Consider the following 19,755-nt stretch of genomic DNA (forward strand, 5'->3'; position numbering starts at 1 on the left):
GGCACTCCAGGCAAAATGTTGATGTTCTGTCCTGAGGAGCAGCGCCATCAAAGAACATCCACCGTCAGGCAAAGTTACTCTGTGTGTGTGATGGGCGAGACACAAAGCAATGCCAAGCACACACAGAAACCACTGTTGCAGCTGTAAATCCCTATCGTGCCGTCACGGGTGGCTGCTGCTTCTCCATAATCTACAGCTTTAGCTCCATTTAATCCCTTCTGCCTTTCAGGTGGTGGCGCACACCTTTAATCCCAGCACTCGGGAGGCAGAGGCAGGTGGAGCTCTGTGAGTTCCAGCCCAGCCTGGTCTGCAAAGAGAGTTTCAGGCTACATAGGAATCCTGTCGCAAGGGGGAAAAAGATTTTAAAGTAGGGACACAACTCAGTGTAGTTAGGTAGAGGGAGAATTACATAGGTGGTAGCCATCTCTGACCCTTATAAAACTGGATGTATACTCCAGTTCCTGAAGCCGCTTTACAATAGTCCTAAGCCCATTAGTTAGTTGTTTCAGTTTTCTAAGGGTGTTCTGAAATGAAAACTATGCCACAAAGTGGGAGGGTTAAGCAGTAGTCTCTTAGTGTCCTATGGTTCTAGATGATAGAATCCCAAGGTAGAAGCTGTGTCCTGCTGAGGGCTGGGAAGCACCCTGACCACCAGCTTCTGATAGTTTGAAGTCTGCCCCTCGGTTTGCAATAATTCTTTATTCCCATCTCCCCCTTATGGTCACATGGCATTCACCTTGCATCTGCTTTCTCTAAGTTTGCCCTTTTATGAGAACACCAGTCATACTGGATTGAAACCCTCCTGAATGGCCTCATCAAAACTAGACTACCTCTGTAAAGATCTCATATTCAAGTCCTATATTCTGAAGTACTGGTTGGTAGAACTTCAACAAATGCCTTTATGGGGGACATAATTCCATCCCTAATTTATAACCATTAGAATCTTTGTAATTGATGTCCGTAGCCACCATTCTGAAGGCAAGTGATACTTGCTATCTTTCTACAGAGATTTTGTCTTTAAAGTGAGTCTTCAATCAGTTTCCTGCACTCATATAAACAATTGTGGTGTATGAACTTTTCCTAGGGAGATATACACAAATGTCTTTTCCTATTAGAGGATACCACTGACAGATAAAGTAATAATTCTACTCAAGTCCAGCTTGGTGAATCAGTGGGCTTATTTGGATTCCTTAAGGGAGGAGCATAGGCGAGGGACCGCTCACAGGGCCAAAACAAACGCATCACTAGAGTCCCACGCCAGCCCCGATGATAACTTCCCCACAGTTGCAGAGAAGGAGTCCCCTTTTCATGGCTACCCTGTGCCCCTATATACTCTAAGATGATTCTCAAGACCTCATACAGCTGGGGTAGACTAGCTGAAACAGAGCTATAGATGGTGGTTGGTGTCAGCTGAGATCTTGGGGGAGAGTCTAATGAACCTTCTCAACACCTGCTTTCGGTGCCGGGGCTGAATGTCAACTGGCCCCTTCTTGGAGATGTCTTGCAAGTAATCATAGCTGCTTTTTAAGATGACAATGGTGACAGAGGAGACCAGAATTCCACAGTCCTTAAATCAACATGTCTTTAGGCTCATAAGGATAGTTTGATAATTTTAGGAACAGGTCCCAGATTTCCTCTCTGCAGAGGATCTCACTTTGTCTTGAGTGAAGGATTCATCTGAGTTTAATGTCTTAGCTGGAATAGAGGATTCAGTTAACTTCTGCCTCAATGTCAACCAACCAGAAGCCTGGAAATAAGGCTGGACTGACAATCTTTTCCAGCCAAACTCTGCACACCCTCTTTGTGAGGGGTTTTTAAATCTTCATATGATTCTGCAGGTAGAAGGACCCCAAACAGTGAGGTTCAGGGAGAGGACCAGGGATAAGAAATACAGAAGTCAGAGAGCTGGGTCCAAGAGGTTCTTGCATAAGCCGATGACTTATGCCAAACAAGTTTATTAAGCAGCCCAGGTCCTTACAGACCGGACCTTGCCAAATCTGCCCCTGGGCAAAGACGGAGAACAAGCATTCCTTTTGTCCTTTTCTTGGGGGTTCTGAGAAAACCTCGGACTGAGTTGCCTCCCAGCAGTTCATCAGGACAGTGAAGACTTGGGATATCTCTGAAACACAACAGTATTAACTTCACCAATAGCAGTCCATTTCTAGTCTCCATCATATTAAGTAACTACTCCTTAATGTTTAAAACAATTTCAAGTAATTGCCAGTGAAGGCCTGTTAATAATATTTATTATGATTAGGGTGCTTTGAAAGTAGCTGAAGCCCATGGTAGTCGTCTGTGGTGTGTGGTACTGGGATTACTTGCCGGCTTTGAGTTCTTGATTATGGCAACTTACTGTCCCTAGAGTACAGATTAGGACTTAACTAGCTCGCTTAGTTTATAGCACACTGTCAGAGCTGAAGTGTTTAAAAGTAAATTGCGGATGTTGCAACCAAGTCACACGTTCTCAGAGCACTTGGAAGAATACATAGTAACTACATGTATATCAGAATATAAAGATCAGGCATAAAGGTGTGTTGCCTTTATGTGCCATTCCATGACCTTGGACAAAGCATTTATGTTTTCTGGCTTTCAGTTTTGCTCTCTGTAAAATAAAGGTCCCTGTTAGGTGCTCCTTTAAGCTCGTGCCATCAGTTATAGAATTCAATTCCAAGACCTAGTATATTCATATTCATAAAACAAAATAATTCAAGGCAATTCATGATTGCATAAAGAAGTGGTCTGAGGGTGAAATTGGGCTGTCAGGAAAGACATTCTGAGAAGGTAAGGCATAATGAGTCACCAATAAATTATCCCCCCCCCCCCCCCCCCGTGTTTTGGGCATTTGGATATTATTTTTGGTAATTTTATTGACCTTTAGAATTTGTGATTAGTGAGGAGGTGGAATGTTAGTTTTGCTTGAAGTTGACAACTATTGCAATGTAGACGTGTGTGTTGGCTTCAAGTTCAGGTGTCCTACTAGTATATAGCTTTGTCCCCTTTCCAGTGAAAATTCTGTTAAAATGGCCATTTCCCACAGTAAACTCTGAGTAAAGGCAGCATATAACATTGTCTTTAGAAAGCAAAGCTTCTAAGTGGTGTGTGCGAGTGGTTCTGATGTGAAGTGTCCCCATGGGCTCGTGTACTGCACACTTAGTCCCCAGCTGGTGGTGCTCTCGAGAACACTGTGAACCTGTAGGAGGTGAGGCATTGCTTCAGGGAGTGGGCACTAGGTCACTCCCACTTCCTGTTCATTCTCAGCTTCCTGAGTGCAGATGCCATGTGACCAGCCAGCCTTCTGCTCTTGTCACCATGCCCCTCCCACCTTCTGACTCATCTTATCCTCCATGGACTCGGCATCCCCATGAACTGTGAGCTAACCAATGCTTATCCCTTAAATTGCTTTTGTCAGGACATTTTATCCCGGCAGTAATAAGGAAAACAACAACAACAACAACAAAAACAAAACAAAACAAAACAAAAAAAACCCAAAACTGAGACACTTTGATTGAAGTAGCATTCAAATCCCGAACACTGCCTGAAATACTATTTGGGTGAGCACCAGAGGCACATTTTCTGTGCTTCATTTGACAGCATATGCTTCATGATAGTTTCCGGATTTTCTGCTAGAGAAAGAATGTAACCACTTTCTTTGGTCTGGAAGGACAGCGAATGCTGAGAAAGAGAGGTAGGGAAACCAATTGACATGTTCCTAAGTGTTAAGCAAATGAAGTCAGCCATGAAGCCATTAACAGGACACAAGAAGGAAAGCCTGCAGCCATGAGAGACAACAGTTTGCCCCTGTGAGCCGTGCCAACTGCAGAAGTTCACTGACTCTTATAGTTTGTTCTCATGTAATGTTGGACATCCAAGATTATGTGTCATACTGAATATTTGTGATTAATTAAAATGTCCACTGTAAGATGAGCAGCAAATCAATCTGTTCAGTATGGGCATTTGGACATTATTATTATTATTATTATTATTATTATTATTATTATTATTATTATCATTATTATTATTATATTAAATAGGGACATTAGGCACATCTGAGAACGAAAGCAGGAAACCTGTAACCAAACATGGAGGGTTCTTCTCCTTGTGAGTGCAGTATCATTAATCACAACCAGAAGGTAAGTGAGTGGAGGGAGGTTCATTGCCCACAACATGTAAGGAGTCCCCTGAACTAATTCTAAAACTATTACACCCTCCCCACCCCACCCCTCCACCCCTGCCAAACAAATGCAGGGATTTTACTTGTGAAGGCTCCACAGATTCATACTAAAAATACATTGGGGTAAGGCATGTTCTCAAGTCATGTTTGGTTTAAGGTGTGGATTACAGAGCATGCTTAATAAGGTCTTGTTAATAGTTTTAAGAAGATGGCAGATACATTCCTGGATATAGAGGAATGTTAATCCAGAACATCGCTGTTCTGGCAGGAGATCACATCCAAAGACCTTCTAGGTCTCTGTGATCTGGCTGGAATACAAACACACCCTTAATCCAGGAGACAGAGGCAAACAGATCTGAGTTCAAGGCCAGTCTGGTATAGAGCAAGTATCAGGTAAAGAAAAGCTTAGGTCCAGGTGTGGTGGTACACACCTTTAAACCCAAATGAAGGTAAAGTTAGTTTGTAGAAGGAGGCGCCCATGTTTGCAAGTGATGTCTAATTGAATGGCAGAAAAGGTGACAAATCAGAGAAGGTTTGACAGACTAGGATACACCCAACTCTCGCGAGAAGAGAGAGGAAAGGGAAGCTACATCAGAGGCAGTTTTACAGAGAGAGGAGGCAGTTGTACCAGTCTGGTAATAGATAGGTTACAGAGAGAGAGAAAATTCAGGTGAAGACGGAACAGGCCAGAAAATGAGAAGCCAGATGATTAAAGCAGATTGCTGAGGTAGTTTGTGGCCAAGCAGAGCAATTCTGGGTTGAAAGAGAAGCCAGATTGAATAAGTCAGCTGGGAGAAGAGTTTGGGCCAGAACAGCAGAGCTGAACCAGGCAGGCCAGAGCTCAGAAAGAACAAGTCAGGGTGAGCTGATTAAGCTGTAAGTCTCAGAGGCTGAAAACGTCTAGGCCTAGGTTAGATTGTGTGGAGGCTAGAAGCTTCCAGGACTAGACCTAGGCCAGCAGAAGAAGGCAGTAAGCCTCCTAGACAGCAATTGAGCCAGGAAACTAAAAGTTACTTTTACACCTGGAGATGATTAGTTCAAGGTCATAGGACATATTGTGTGTAGTGATTTCCTGCAGATGGAAATATTTCCTCCTGTCAGGCGAAGGAGCACTTACAAGACTTAGAAAGTAAATAAAACAAGACCTAGGCAGCTGAGGCAGTAATCACAAGGCTCCTCCCCAGTGTTACATAATCAGTAACAACTGCCTGGGAAAGGATACCCTCCGACCTGTGGAACGGCCTGCAGGTGGGTTCTAGGGCTGCAGGTTTGGTGAGTCACCCCCCAAGCTGGAGTAGGTTGTAATGATGCAGCTGCCAAGTGATCCCTGATCCTAAAGTGACCCCTCACCGGCACTGTGTCAGTAACTCTAAAACTCAAGACTTCACTAAGCTAGACTTAAGTGGAATTATTCCATCAGTCTCCTGTCATCAGCCCGTGTGGCCTGAGTAGGCATTTGTTCCTATCTCCCCAAGGCAAAGTCACACAATGTAGCATAAGTTTAAAAGGTTAAAGTGGTGAGCAGAAACATGTCTAAGCATGCTTAGCTTGAGTTAGAAAGATGGCAGCAAGAATATTTGATGGGCGTGGCCATCTGTTTCCCAAAATGTTTTAGCTGATATCTTGAAGCATCGTTAATAAAGGGTTCTTGCCTCACTTAGCTGCTAGCAAAACCTCTTGCAGGGATGTAAGATTGTATAGTTATTTGAGATTTTTGGCTCTTATTTCCCTTATAAATGAGTAGCTGAGGATATTTTCAGCCATCCAACAGGAGTGTTGTGTCAAGTGAGAAAAAAATGGTTTATAAGGTGTGCAAATACATTTAATTAAGTTTGGTTCTTATGTGTATTCTTTCCTGAAAGCCTTTACACCACTGGTGATAAAGGTCAAATCCAGCCCACAAATCCCTTTTTATGGCAGCCTTTGTCTGAAGTGTCAGCATTCGCCCTTGAGCTGAGGCCCTGAGCTGCTCAGCTGGTCCCTGTGTGCTGTTTTCTGCCTTGCTCTCTGGCTGACCCCTGAGACATCCACATGTATGGGGTGGGGGGCAGGATGCAGGAAATTCAGTTGACCCTCAATACTAAGTGCTGTGTTCCCAATCTTCTTGTATCAGACTCTGTTCTGTGGTGAGAACTTGACAGTACTGAGTCTAGAGAGTCCACAGATACATGGGTGTATACCGGAAGGACTGCAGCCAGGCAACGGGGCAACTGGACTCCAGCATCTCTCTCTGGTGCTTTCCATGATACTTAGCAACCTCTTGCTTGTCTTGCTGGTCCCCAGGATTCTGTTGCACATTCTGGCTTTCCAACTGTACACTGTGCTAAAACTGTGATACAGAAGTCCAGCACACAGTGTTTACTCTGCCAAGTAGTAATGAAAAAGCTGTGTTTTGGTGGCTCAGTTATATTTCCTCGAGAAACAGCCGTGGGAAGCAGTTTTCCTGTGGCCTGTTGGTAGGCAGTGTGGAAGTGAGTTAAATGACCATGAAGCTGTGCACAAACACCAGATCATGGGTTTCACAAAATGTAGTGAGTCCTTGGTGGACCTTAACATCTCCAAGCCTGGGAGACTATTGCCTAAGTAGTTATGTTATAGGCAGTGTATGGCTCTTAGAATAGAATGTGCAATTTGTCCTTTGAATTCTAAGGAGGGAAGTGTGTTTTGACTTACAGTTTTCTGTGAAGGCTTGCCCTTGGAGTCAAAAGTAAATTCTGACACTCGCTTACTCACTTCAAAGGATGAGGGCCACAGTTAGGAAGACGCCTGCTTTGGAGAGACCTTCCCACAACTCCAGTAGTGTTGCTTCTGTCACCTACCACTAAGCATCTCTATGGCAACTTATCTATTGTTTTGGTCAGACTGCTAGGGAAAAGTGTGTGCAGGTGTCTTTCCCTCTTGTTTCAGGGACTCTCCTTTTTAGCAGACTGGTCTGTAGCTGGTAAGATGAGTGAGTGATCTTAAAAGCTTGGAGCAGGATATTGTAAATGGTTAGAACTGAGTGGATTTGAAGTACTTCTAGTGACTAGGAGTGACCCACATCTGCACTATTAAAGGGGGGGGGGCAAGAAATTCTTATTCTTGTGATTAGAAGGAGAGCCATGGAATGTCATCCAGGCTCTCCTTACCCTTTGGAAGCCAGCTGGCAGGCAGGATGCTCAAGCAGACCTGGCGAGGGGATGAAAGTGTAGTCTCAGCTTGCTTGAAGCTTTCAGGGGTCGGCAAGAACAGAGCAATGTCCACAATAATTCTGAAATGTCTTTTGCCATTGTTTTACTGTTGACATTTACATGCAATACCTTCCAGCAAAACTGCCCGAGCCCAACACAAAGCGTGGCAGACACGAGCCTGCATCACCCTCACCTGCTGCTGTGAAGCCAGGGAGGAGCAAACACCAGGTGTTTCGTTGGCATCCTTGTCAAGCTGGCTTATTAGGCTGTGCCCACTGCCAAGTGCACTTCTGCTTTCTACAGCACAGCAATGCTACAGAGGACAAGCACCAGCCTCCTCCTCAGTCTTGAGCTGAAAATGACTTACCCTTCAGAACACCGTTTTACTTGAGATAATGACTGGCAAACTATGACTATTCAGATGCGAGCATTTTGTTGATTTTTTTTTTTTAAATGAAGTGATGCCGCATCAGGGAAACCAACTGCCATTTGTTACTAATGGCAAAAATTTATGCTTACCAACAAAATTTAGAATTTTAGAAAGCTTATATTCACCTCATAAGATGGACAGCTTTCCAATGCATACTTTTCTGACTGTATTTGTGCTGCCATTAGAGAGTGCAGTTGAAGGGTAACTGCATAAGGAAGTATACGATGATTTGGAAGGTCTGCTTAAGTTGGTTTGGTTTAAACCCAAACCTAAATAATGTAGTGCGTGGTATTATGGGTATCCATTCATGCTGCAAGGAAGAGGATTTTAATGTAACGGAGTTTTAAAAATTCATCAATATAGTGCAAGTAGCATTTAGGAAGCTATCAATAGCTGAGTCTGAGTGTAGTATGTGAGTAAAATAGCCAGTGATCTGTTGGTATTAGAACACTACTCTCTGGTTTGTGTTTGTTGGAGGCTGGGTTTCCTTCATCTACTTCAACCAAAACAACATGCCATGAAATTAACTGATTAAACCATACAATGAGTGTATATTATATATATACAAATGTAATATAGATATTACATATTTATATTTATTATATATTTTATATATTATCACATACTATTTTATTTACATATTTATATATAATATATATTATACAAATATAAATATTTATATAAACAAATAAATGTTATTATTTATTTATATGACATATAATTATATATATTGTATAAATATATAAATATATAAATGACTGATCAGCTATGCCAATTCCAGGATACCCAGGAGCCAATGACTGAGGGGTAAGTCCACTGGCCACAGTACAAATTGGCCTTAAGGGTCAAGAGGAGAGATGTCAACTAAACCTGTGTGTTGCCAGCCTTCAACAAATCACTTGTACAAGAATCTCCCCTTCTTTGAACAAAGGGAAGGGAGAAGCCAGATGTGGAGGCACACTCTTGTGATCCCAACATTTAGGAGATTGAGGCAGGAAGATCTCCAATTTGAGGCCAGCCTGTGCTACATAGCAAGTGTAGTGATGAGGAGAATATTAGGGGATAGATAACAGGAAGTAGTGGTGGGTTTCGTCTACCTCCTATACCGCAACACTGGTTGGTTGTATGAGCTGGAAGGTTGGGCAGCTCGTTGCTTTCATATCTCCCTACCAGCTCAAGAAAAATAAAAGTACATTTACATTACATTAAAGTGCATTGTATTTAAGCCTGATCTTGCCCAGCCTTTCGTGTTTATCATAAGGACCCCAGTACCATCCCCAAAGTAAAAGAGTTACATTGACTAGCTTGGGAGTCAGGAACAGCGGCCCTTTGTTTGAGCGTTTGAGCGTTGATTCCTTGTACACATCGCAGCAGCTCTCTGTGTCGGGGCACTGTTCCTGTTTTGGGCCTGTGCATCTTATTATCTGTGAAAATAAAGCTTGTCTTTGGAGGAGTGAGCCTCCCAGTGACAGGAACACGTTGTTTGTAACATGTGGAACACATCAGGTTTATTTGCTGTTAAATGACGCAGTTCTGCTGGGTTTAGTGACCATTCATGGCATGCACACCGTGTGCTGGGATGGCGGGACCTGGGAGATGATTTGGTCACAGCCTCCCTCTCCAGGGTTAAGGCCGACAGAGTGGCCTTGGTTTTTTTCTTTTAGTGTTATTTTTGGAGTGCTGAGGGTGAATGTGGAGTTTCGCGTGTGCTGAGCAAACAGTCACAACTTCTGTGTCTGTATGCAGAGACACTGGGGGTTACTGTTATGGGTAACAATGCTCATCAAGTTCTCTTTTGAGGGAAGAAATAAGGATTGACTTCAACTTGGGTGTCTAAAGACGACATCAGAGCGACAGAAAACTAATGGCTGCTGTTTGCATTTGTCATTTCCTTTCACCCGATTATACTATGTGAGTGCTAAAGTGTAAAGTCCTTGCACATGGACTAACTTACATAGTCCTTGCAGCGTCTCGGGAGAGGCACACTATATACGTACACAGAGGTAAACTGACGTGTATGAATTCACATGAAAATGTGGGTTTTCATTTTTCATAAAGAGTTGTGTACTGCTCAGTTTGGGGTAGAGCAGAAACAGAGGGAGAAAGAGGAACCGGTGGGGCAGGGGGCTAAAAGTGGCTGCATTCTGTCTTGGCTTTCTCTGAGTTTTGCCAAGAACAATTAACATAATCATCTTGATTTGGAAGAGTTTTAATGTCTGCCAGTAATCTTTTATTGTCTTCTAATGGCCTTTCCTGGGCCTCTTCCAACTCCATCAATTTATTGGCATTTTGTCTGAATCAATAGCAGGAGGAAGGCTCTCCCTTCAGTGTGCAAGCCAACAATAGTTTACTTGGTATCAAAGATGAAGAGTTATAGTGGTATAGAATGGAAAGATGGGATTTTGGCTCCATCTTATTTTCCTCTTAGCCTGGAGATGCTGTGATATAAAAGCAGAGATGAGATGGGAGCATCCCACAAATATGCACTATTGTCCAATGTTTTATAATTGTGTCTTTCCTTCTTTCTGCCACTGTTTATTATTAGACACGTTGCCAGGCACTTGGAGAAGGGCAGCACAGACACAAAGCCTGTGCTTTGTGGGATGCCATTCAAGCAACAGTGAAGTTCAAAGTGAGACACCCATTGTTGTCCTGGTCCCATCCTCCCCCTGCCCTTAAATGGCACCAGGCCACTAAAATAGTGGTAGGTTATTCTTCCTTCCCAGAATGCACCTGAGTGTGCCTTCCTTCTTCCTAGAATGCACCAGAGTTCCTTTCCTGCCTTTCCCAAAGTGTACCTGGATATACATCCCAGCTGAGACAATTCTCCTGGCCAACTAAATCCTGCTGCCTAGATCCTGCCTCTCCTCGTTGGATCTATAAAATTGTAATGCCCACATTGGCCACTACTGTCTCTGCCCTGTCCACAGGCAGTCCAATTGTTTCTCTGGGATAATAAATTTCCTTTGTGCTGAGTGCTTGCTGTCCCAGTGTGTTTTGTGCTGACGCTGCAGTCTTCATTGGTTCGTTGACTCAGATCAGTCTACAGGACGCCGACCTAGTTCCCACCCTTTCTGGACCATGCAGCGCTTGTTCTCTTCATTCCACATTGGCTGGGGGTTCCCCTTATCAGTGGTTCTAAACACTCCCCAGGACATTGCGTGACTGCTGTTGATCATCTGGCATCTCAGCTCGTCTTGTAGGATGGGGAGAATGCATCTGGCCACAATGGACTCCTCCAGATGACCTTTTAGGCATATTGTGTTTGGGCTCGGGGGTGGGGCAGTGTGTAAGTGTTCCAGCTCTGTTCCAGCAGGGGGAAGGTTTTCCCAATGCAAATGCAATAACTCTACTCCAGGAAAAGGCTCCCCCAATGCATGTGTTACAGCTCTACTGGGAAAGGTATCCTGGTGATCTGGAGCCAAGGAATACACGAAGTCACACTGCACAACAAACCTGACACAAGAGACCTATTGGAAGAAAAACCCCATGAGGATGGCTGCCACTGCTTGGGTCAGAAGCAGCGGGAACTGAGAAGAAGGCAAGGTTCCCATAGTGTTTCCTAGGTGACAGGAGCTTTCCAGAGTGGCCTGGAATTTGTGGAATTCTGTCGCCTGATCTTGAAGCTCAGGGATTGGTCGTGTGTCTTGACACTGGTTCAGGCTTGGGGTCAAGTCAGTGTCAAGGTGTTTTTGTTTGGCCCCCTTTCCCTAGGTTCCTTCCCTATTGATCATCTAGATTAATCCTGAAATCTGGATTGGCCTCATATTGCCTCCTCAAAGTCCGGTTGACAGGCATTAGATTTTTTTCCCTGGACATCCTCCTGCTGAAACAATTGTGGGGATACCCCCTCTTTCCATGACTTCCTCCTTGAGGTGCAGGAGCCCCTTCCTTGGGACTACTTGACTGCCTCAGAGGCACACCTTTGACTTCAAATGTGGCCCCTCATCACCTCTATGGGTGGGAACTGCCCACTCCATCCCAACTGTTTCATCTCTGGGATGCTTCTCCAAGAATCTCAAGAGATTCCCACTCGACATTCAACCCTCTGGATTGGTGCATCTTAGCACTCCACAATGGCCCTTCTACCCTAGGTAATCAAACCAAATGGCCGCCTCATGGCTCCCACCCCAATGTTATTTGGGACTTTTACAACTTCAGTGAGTGCACAGAAGAATGAAAGGAGCTCTCCCGCCCCTGTGTCTCCACCTTTCCCTACCTCTACTCCAAGATTTCTCTTTGTACTTTCTGTTCCCTGTCTCATGCCTTGCTGGCTATCAAACCCTCCACTTCCTTATACCCCAAACCTTCCACCTTTGGTCTCACCGATGAACCTCTACCCTACTCCATTCTCTTCCTCATCAGGCACCTTTCCTTGAATCTCCTGCTTCCTCCACTATCCCCTTTCCCCCATCAGCTTGTAGTTCACCAGGGTTAGAAGTATTGTCCTCTGCATCCTTGGTCCCCACTTCCCCCTTTCCTCCTCTTCTGCTCAATCCAGTCAACCCCTACTAAGCCTCCCCCACATACTCACTCATGCAGAACTCCTTCACATACACACACAGCCTCAGTCTTTCCCCTTAGAGAGGTGGTGGTAATCCAGAGCCCCACTCGTGTCCACTCCCATTTGCCTTTAGCGAACTTTCCCAGTTGAAAGACACCTGGGGTCTTTCACTTTACCAAGGTGGGGTGGTCCGCCTTCACCAAAGAGTTTTGGCATCTTACCCAGGCATATGACCTTAGCTTTCATGGCATTTATGCCATTCTTACTACTAACAACCTCCTGCCCGAGGAGCACAGATGTGTCTGATGAAATGCTCAAGACTGTGAGGACCAGATCCACTAAATTGATAACACCTACTGTACTGGTACCTCAGTGGTTTCCCAACACAGACCCTAAATAGGATGATAATGACAAGGACCTCCACAGAGCCAGGATCACTTTGTCACTTGTCTCCTTTCTAGACTCAGGGGAGATGCCCTCAAGCACATTAGTTTTTTTTTTTTTTTTTTTTTTAAATACAGGACATAACCCAGGATAGGTTCAAAAACCTTTCCCAGTTTCTTCAGAGCCCCACTAAGGCCTTGCTACAACACACAAATCTTGACCCTGTCACCCTCAATAGCCAACAACTCCTCATGATTTACTTGTCTGTCTCATCTTATCCAGAAATGAGAGTCAAACTGGACCTTGGATCACTAACACCTCAGGCCAACATCTTGGCCCTGCCATTAAGGTATTCCATTGTTGGGATGAGAGTAGCCAAAGACACAACTCCTAGCCAAGGCTCTCCAATCACCTTCTGGTCGTACCCACAAAAGAGTGTTGGATTAACACCAAAAGGAGATGTTGGGTCACACCAAGGAGAGCTGCCAGGTCCTATCTTTAAGTGTGGTAAAGAAGGTCGCTGGGCCCAAGCTTGCCCAAACTCTCACTGGTCTACCCAGCCCAGCTGCAAATGCAGACAGGAGGGCCTTTGGGCTTCAGATTGCCTGGGGGTGTTCCTCCTCTAGGGTTATATGATCCCACTTTAGCCACTCCCTAAACATGCTTTGTGGTGGAAGACTGATGGGCCCCAGGTTTTTCTATTGACCTGACCAAACCCACACTAATACCCAAGCAAGAGCATAGGGTCTCACTTTTGGTATCCCGTCGCCTCACCGCCTTCCTTCTGGATACAGGAGCTGCTATTTTAGTCCTGAGGGAATATTGGGATCCTCCCTTTCGTTCCCCTCCTTTGTAATTGGGGCCCATGACCAGTTCCTTATCATCCCCTCATGTCCAGCTCTCCTCCTTGGCCAAGACATCCTCTCCAAGGTAGGCATGACTTTTACTTTTTACCCTAGGGATTTTTCCACAAACACTTTTGCACCTCTCCTCCTCCTTTAGCGATTGTTGCCTCCATTTGCTCCCATTCTTCCTTACCCTCAACTTCTCCTATTCTCTTACCTCTGTCTGTCATAGTTGCCAAGGTATGAGACACTGCTTCTCCCACTTTGGCCTTCCACCACAAGGCAGTTACCATCAAACTGCAAAACCCTTCTGCCTACAGTCCCAGACCACAGTACCCCTAACACTATCCAGCCTCTTTGGCCTCAAACTCATCACCAAGACCCTCCTCTGAAGAAGTCTTCTAAGTCCCACATCCTCCCCTTCAACACTCCCATCCTGGCTGCAAAAACACCAGATAACTCTTTCTACATGGTCCAAGACCTATTCCTTATTACTTCCACTATTATTATTCTACATTCATGTGGCATGTCTGTAATTCAGCCAGATCCCATAGACCAAGTCTTTGGATGTGATCCCTTGCTAAAGTAGCCACGTTGCTGGATCAAAATTCCTCTATTCTACATACTTCTCCATCCTGGACCTTAAGGGTCTCTCTCTATTTCTCTCTCTCTCTCTCTCTCTCTCTCTCTCTCTCTCTCTCTCTCTCTCTCTCTCTCTCTCTCTCTCCTCTCTCTTTTGTTGTGCCAGGAGACCCCTACTCTCAAGACAACTTTGCCTTCATGTGGACAGATCTAGACACTCAACAGTCCCAACAAGTCACCTGGACTATCCTCCCCAAGTGCTTTAGGGATACCCCTCATCTATTCAGCCAGGTCCTCTCTGCCATCCTAGCCCTTCTCCTGCCTTTCCATTCCCACCTCCTTCAGTTGACCTCCTCTGAAGTCCCTCCCTCTCCAGTAGCAAGACTGACACAGATACACTCTGCAATGTCCTAGGCTCCCAAAGATACCGTGTTTCCACCTCCAAGGTTCAACTTGTCTGTACCCAAGGTACCTGAGATTCTAATTGACACTGTCAATTAGACCTGAGACTCACAACTGTCTCACCTTTGATTGCCTTTCTCATGCCCACTCCATCCCCTTGCCCTCTCCCAAGTGTGAATTTCTGTCTTTCGCGGGGCTAGCTAATTTTCTCTGTTCCTGGATTCCGGGATACTCCATTCTCATGCACCCTCGTTATCAATCACCTTCAGGCTTTCCTAGTGAGCCTCCCCATCCACAAACCCTTTTTAAAAACTTAAACAGACTCTCCTACCACTGCTCTGCACTGCCCCCCCCCCAACCTCTTTAGGTCATTTTCTCAGTATGCTATGGTGAACCAGGGCTTTGCTTTTGATCTTCTGGGCCATTTTGGGGGGGAGGGACTCCATTTCTCTCCATTTGTCCAAATCTATGGACACACTACCCATTGTTGCCACCCACATCTTTGGGCTTTTGGCATGCCTTCCTTTCTTACAATTGAATCAGGTAAACTAACTGAAGAAGCTCTTCTTGCTGTTCACTCCCATCACCCTGTTCACAGCTCCTCACATGTAAAGGACTCCATTCTCTCCCCGCTCCCATATTCTATCCCTCCCAACTTTCCTCATTGAAACCTCTTTCTTTTGAAACCTGCCCCCTTAAACTCTGCCACCCTCCTCCCTCTCCCACAACTCTCCTCCAGACCCCTCCACTCCTGCACTGAGACCCTCAAGGAACTCCTACCATATCCATCACATACACAAGAAGGCCTACTACCTACCCCAGACCTCAGCTTTTACACAGGTGACAGCTTTCCCTTTCATACGACATCACATTGTCGGTGATGCCATCATCTCTGACAACTGCATCACTGAGGCAGCCCCTCTTCCTTTTTACACCACCAATCAATAAGCGGAACTACTTGCCCTTGCCAGACAGAACTTTTCACCCCTCCAAAGTTGCTTTTCTAACAGTCTACACAGGCTTTGAATATACCTTCCATATCACACCCAGCCATATGGGCAACACAAAAGGAAATTCAGCAACCAATTCTTCCCACATCCTTAACCTACTCCAAGCCACCCTCTTACCTGCCAGGATTGGCTTGGTCCATTGGAAGGCCCACCAAACTGCCACCAAAGGATACAGTCGGGCCAATATAGCAGCGGGCCGGGCTGCTCTTTCCCACCTTTCACCTCCTTCCATTTCCCAACTTCAAGCATCCCTGATTGAAGGCCTCAACAATAACTCTTGTCTGGACAGGGAACATACCTCAAACGGAGACATAATCTGATACCTATAACAGCCTTTTCATCCAAATACCATATCCCTCCTACCCTCCCTCCAAACCCACCTAGCTTTCCTATGTGATCTGGCCCATACTTGGGAAATCTGCCAAGGAGCCAATCCTTCCCTTGTGTCTTCCAACTTTCCCCACACACCAAGTACAGAGTTATACTTAGATGTGGCAGGCACTTTGATTTTTTACAGATGCCCACTGTCAGTGCTTCACATGCCCCCTGGTCTACCTTGATACCTTTTCTGGCTGGGCTAAGGCATTCCCTATAAACAACAGAAGGATAACAGCCATAATGTACCTTTTAGTATCCAATATTATCTCTTGATTTGCAATGCCCTCCTCACTCTGATCCACTAATGGCCCTGAATTCACCTCACATATCACCTTGGCCCTTACCCAAGCTTTACAGATTCCACTACCAATCTTCTGGAAAGGTAAAGTGCACCAATAGAATGTTTAAAACAACCTTTCCTTTGAACTATACTTAGACGGAGCCAAAGTCCTCCCCCGCCCCCCAGCACTCCTCTGCCTCTGAACAATGCCCTGAAGACCACGTGATTCGTCTTCTTTTGAACTCATGTTTGAGTGACCCTTTCTCACCTCAGGTTTGGACCTGTCTCCCCATCCCATACCTCATAAATGCTTACCCCATTTCTTGTAATTTCATCACTCATCTGGACATATTCTGACCATCTTCTCCCCAGGGCACTCGGGGACCCTCCAGTTTGCCCTTTCCAACCAGGAGAGAAGGTACTTTTAGCCCTTCTTACCATCCATCCATCCATCCATCCATCCTTGCTCTTGGAACCTAGGTGGCAAGGTCCTCATACTGCAGTGCTCACTACTCCAACCACAGTCACTCTGAGAAATTCCATTCTGCGTCCACGGAAACCATCTTAAAGCCTTTATTTTGTCCCCTTTCCCATACCATCCCTCTGCCTCAACCCATGTTCTCATCATCCCTCTCCAGGCCTTGCTCCCTCAGGATTACCCACTCGTGGCTACCTCCTATTCCCAAACGAGATGGTCTTTCCCCATCTTCTCACATTGCTGCCTCTTCTCCACTCACATAATTGCCAGTGCATCTGGCAGTCCCAAGTAGAGGAATCTTTCATTGACCAAAAGGATTTTATTTAAATTACCTGTTGGGCCTCCTGTGCCAAGACTAGGTGCAGTGTCCCAGTTAGGATACTTAACCATCCCTGCCCCCTTTTTTAGCAATCAACCAAACTTAATCACCTTATACATGTTTCACCTTCAACTAGACTTCCAGGGACTGCCTTACCTACCCCAACTATGGGGGTTATCCCTATTATTCCTGTAAAAAAATCACTGGGCAAGAGGTACCAGAATCCTACCAGGAGCATCTCTATTAGGGACCAGCTCCTCCAGGCCACAAAAGGCAATGTCCTCTAAATATACATCGATAATCCATGGGAGGACAGATGGGTCACATGGGTTCAGGGATAGCTTTATGGCTCTTCATCCACACCCCCTGGCATGACTCATATCATCTGCCAGCTGGTCCCTCTGACTTGTGTAAGTGAGGCCTGCCCCCTGGGTTCAGGATGTACCCAGACACTAAATCCTTATCATGAAGGAGATTTGCTACCTTAGAATGGCAAGAGTGTGGGGTGCTGTGAAGGCAGACAGCAAGCAGCAGCAACAGCAAGCAAACAATTATTTTTGCTTGTTTTCTCAGGAGTGGGATTTTAAGGAGAAAAAGGGGGAGTCTGTGTTAGGATGAGTTGGTAAGTACTGATTGGACTGATCAGCCAAATAAAAATATTCGATTGGTGGAACTTGGTGTTTTGTCTCAGGAATGAGTCTGTGGCCAAATAAGGGGATGGGCCTTAGGGGCTAACTTTAGGAATGTAATCTAATGGTTTTTAGAGAGGTGGGAGGAGGGGATGGGAGAGAAGTGCAAGACCTGTCAGTGCCATGTTTGCCATGCTCGGGCCTGTTAGAGCTTTTCAACTAGGTGTCTAGGTCTCCTCAGACATCAGGCACTCTGAGCATGTGCTACAGACACAATCAAACTGCACCCAACCCTGCCACCTACCTGTGGATGCTCTGACTCCCAGGGTTTGCACATCACTAAGATCCAAACCATCTAGCAAACCCTCTCCCTCCTTAACTTTATGAGCCCCTCTCTCAACACCTTGTTTTCCTTGCACCTCCTCCTTTCAGTGCCCTCCCCCAGCCTAGGTTCCTATTGCTGCCTCTGCCCTCACCCAGACTGCCCTGTCTACTTCCCCACACACCTGGCTCCCCTCCACCCTTTAGCCCTACCCCTAAGCCTGAGCCCTCCCCCAACTTTCCCACACCAGTCTCAAAATTTTGCTATCTTCCTCCCTACTACCTGACCCTTCTTGGCCATCCCTGCCTTCGAAATGTTCCAATCTCTGCTCCTACCTGCACACCCCAGAGAAAGCTATTCCAGTGCAGTGAAACCTCTCTAATCGCATTACCCCCATACGACTGGCCCTTGCTTCTTTATAGCAGTCATTTCCCAGCTAACCTTGTATAGACAGTCCAAATTCCCCTGGATTCTTCTGAGAACTTGCTTTCCTAGGGCACTCTTTCCACCAGTCACTGTAGGAGTCAGACTGGCCACTGCTCTGACAGGCACAGCCATGGCCAGTGTCACTCTTGGATATACATTTGGTCCTCACTGCCTAAGACTTTGAATCCAAATTGCAAGCCATCCTGAAATTCCACAGCTGGGTCTTTGACTTCCCTCCAGCCACCTTACCTTTGGCCTCCTTACCTCCCTGCCCGAATCACCTTACAAAACCACCGTGCTCTAGGCTTACCAACAGCAGAAAAAAGGTGGCACCTGCCTATTCTTTGGGGAAGAATGCTGCTATTATAGCAACGAATCACCTGGTTTCGGGAAATGTCCTTAAGTTAACAACTGCATAAAAGAACGGCTCCTGGTTCTGGGTCATCAAGTTGGTTCCATCACCTTTGTGCTGCTTCTAGGCTCCCTTATCATCATTGCTTTCCTACAAGGCTTTGCTCCCATCTTCTTTAGTTGCCTTACTTCCTTTGTCTCCAAACAAATTTACTAGATAACCGAACTTTTAGCCAGCTTCTCCCCAGGGACTACCAACCCCCAGCCTTCAGCCATGACTTCATATCCACACCTGAGGCTTGAAAAGCTTGCCTGGGCCTACAGTGAATTCTCAGATAATCTTTAGGGGAAGATTGATGGGTCCTGGACAAAAATGATCTCTAGATGGCCATTAGAGACCTGTGATTCCAAGGAGCCTTTCAACTCCTGGACCCAGACCTTATACTGTTTTCCAGCTTTCCTTACTATCCTACTTTTTGCCTGAATATATTAGCCCCATCCCCTTGACTGACTGTGCCCCATGTCAGCAGGAGGGAGTCAGATGGAGAATTCCAAAATCCCCAAATTTCATCTGCGAACAACAAGAGGTGTTGATCCCGCCCCATCCTCCCCTGCCCTTTAGTAGTACCTGGCCACAAAAATGGTGGCAGGATTTTTTTCTCATTTTCAGAATGCACTTGAGTACATTTCCCTGCCTTTCCCAAAGTATACCTGAGTATACATTCCAACTGCAATAATTCTCCTGTCCAATTGATTCCTAGACTCTGCTGTGCTTTTACTCCTCCCACTTCCTGCTTCCCCTTTTTGGCTCCACAAAAATTGGTGCCCAGTACCCATGACAGCTGCTGCTACCTCTGCCAGATCCAGAGGCAGCCCTCTTGTCCCTTTGGTGTAATAAATCTCTGTGCTGAGTGTCTGGTGTCTGGATGTGTTTTGTGCTGGCTCCAAGTTCTTCATGCGACTTTTAGTTGGGAGATGGTTTTCTTGGAGAGGAGAGGTTCAAAATGGGAACTGAAAAGGGATTGGGGGTTGGGTCAGAGTGAAAGGTGTCCTTGGAAAAGCAAAGGCTACACA

Source organism: Acomys russatus, chromosome 15, assembly GCF_903995435.1.
Source record: "Acomys russatus chromosome 15, mAcoRus1.1, whole genome shotgun sequence".
NCBI classification, from domain to species: Eukaryota; Metazoa; Chordata; class Mammalia; order Rodentia; family Muridae; genus Acomys; species Acomys russatus.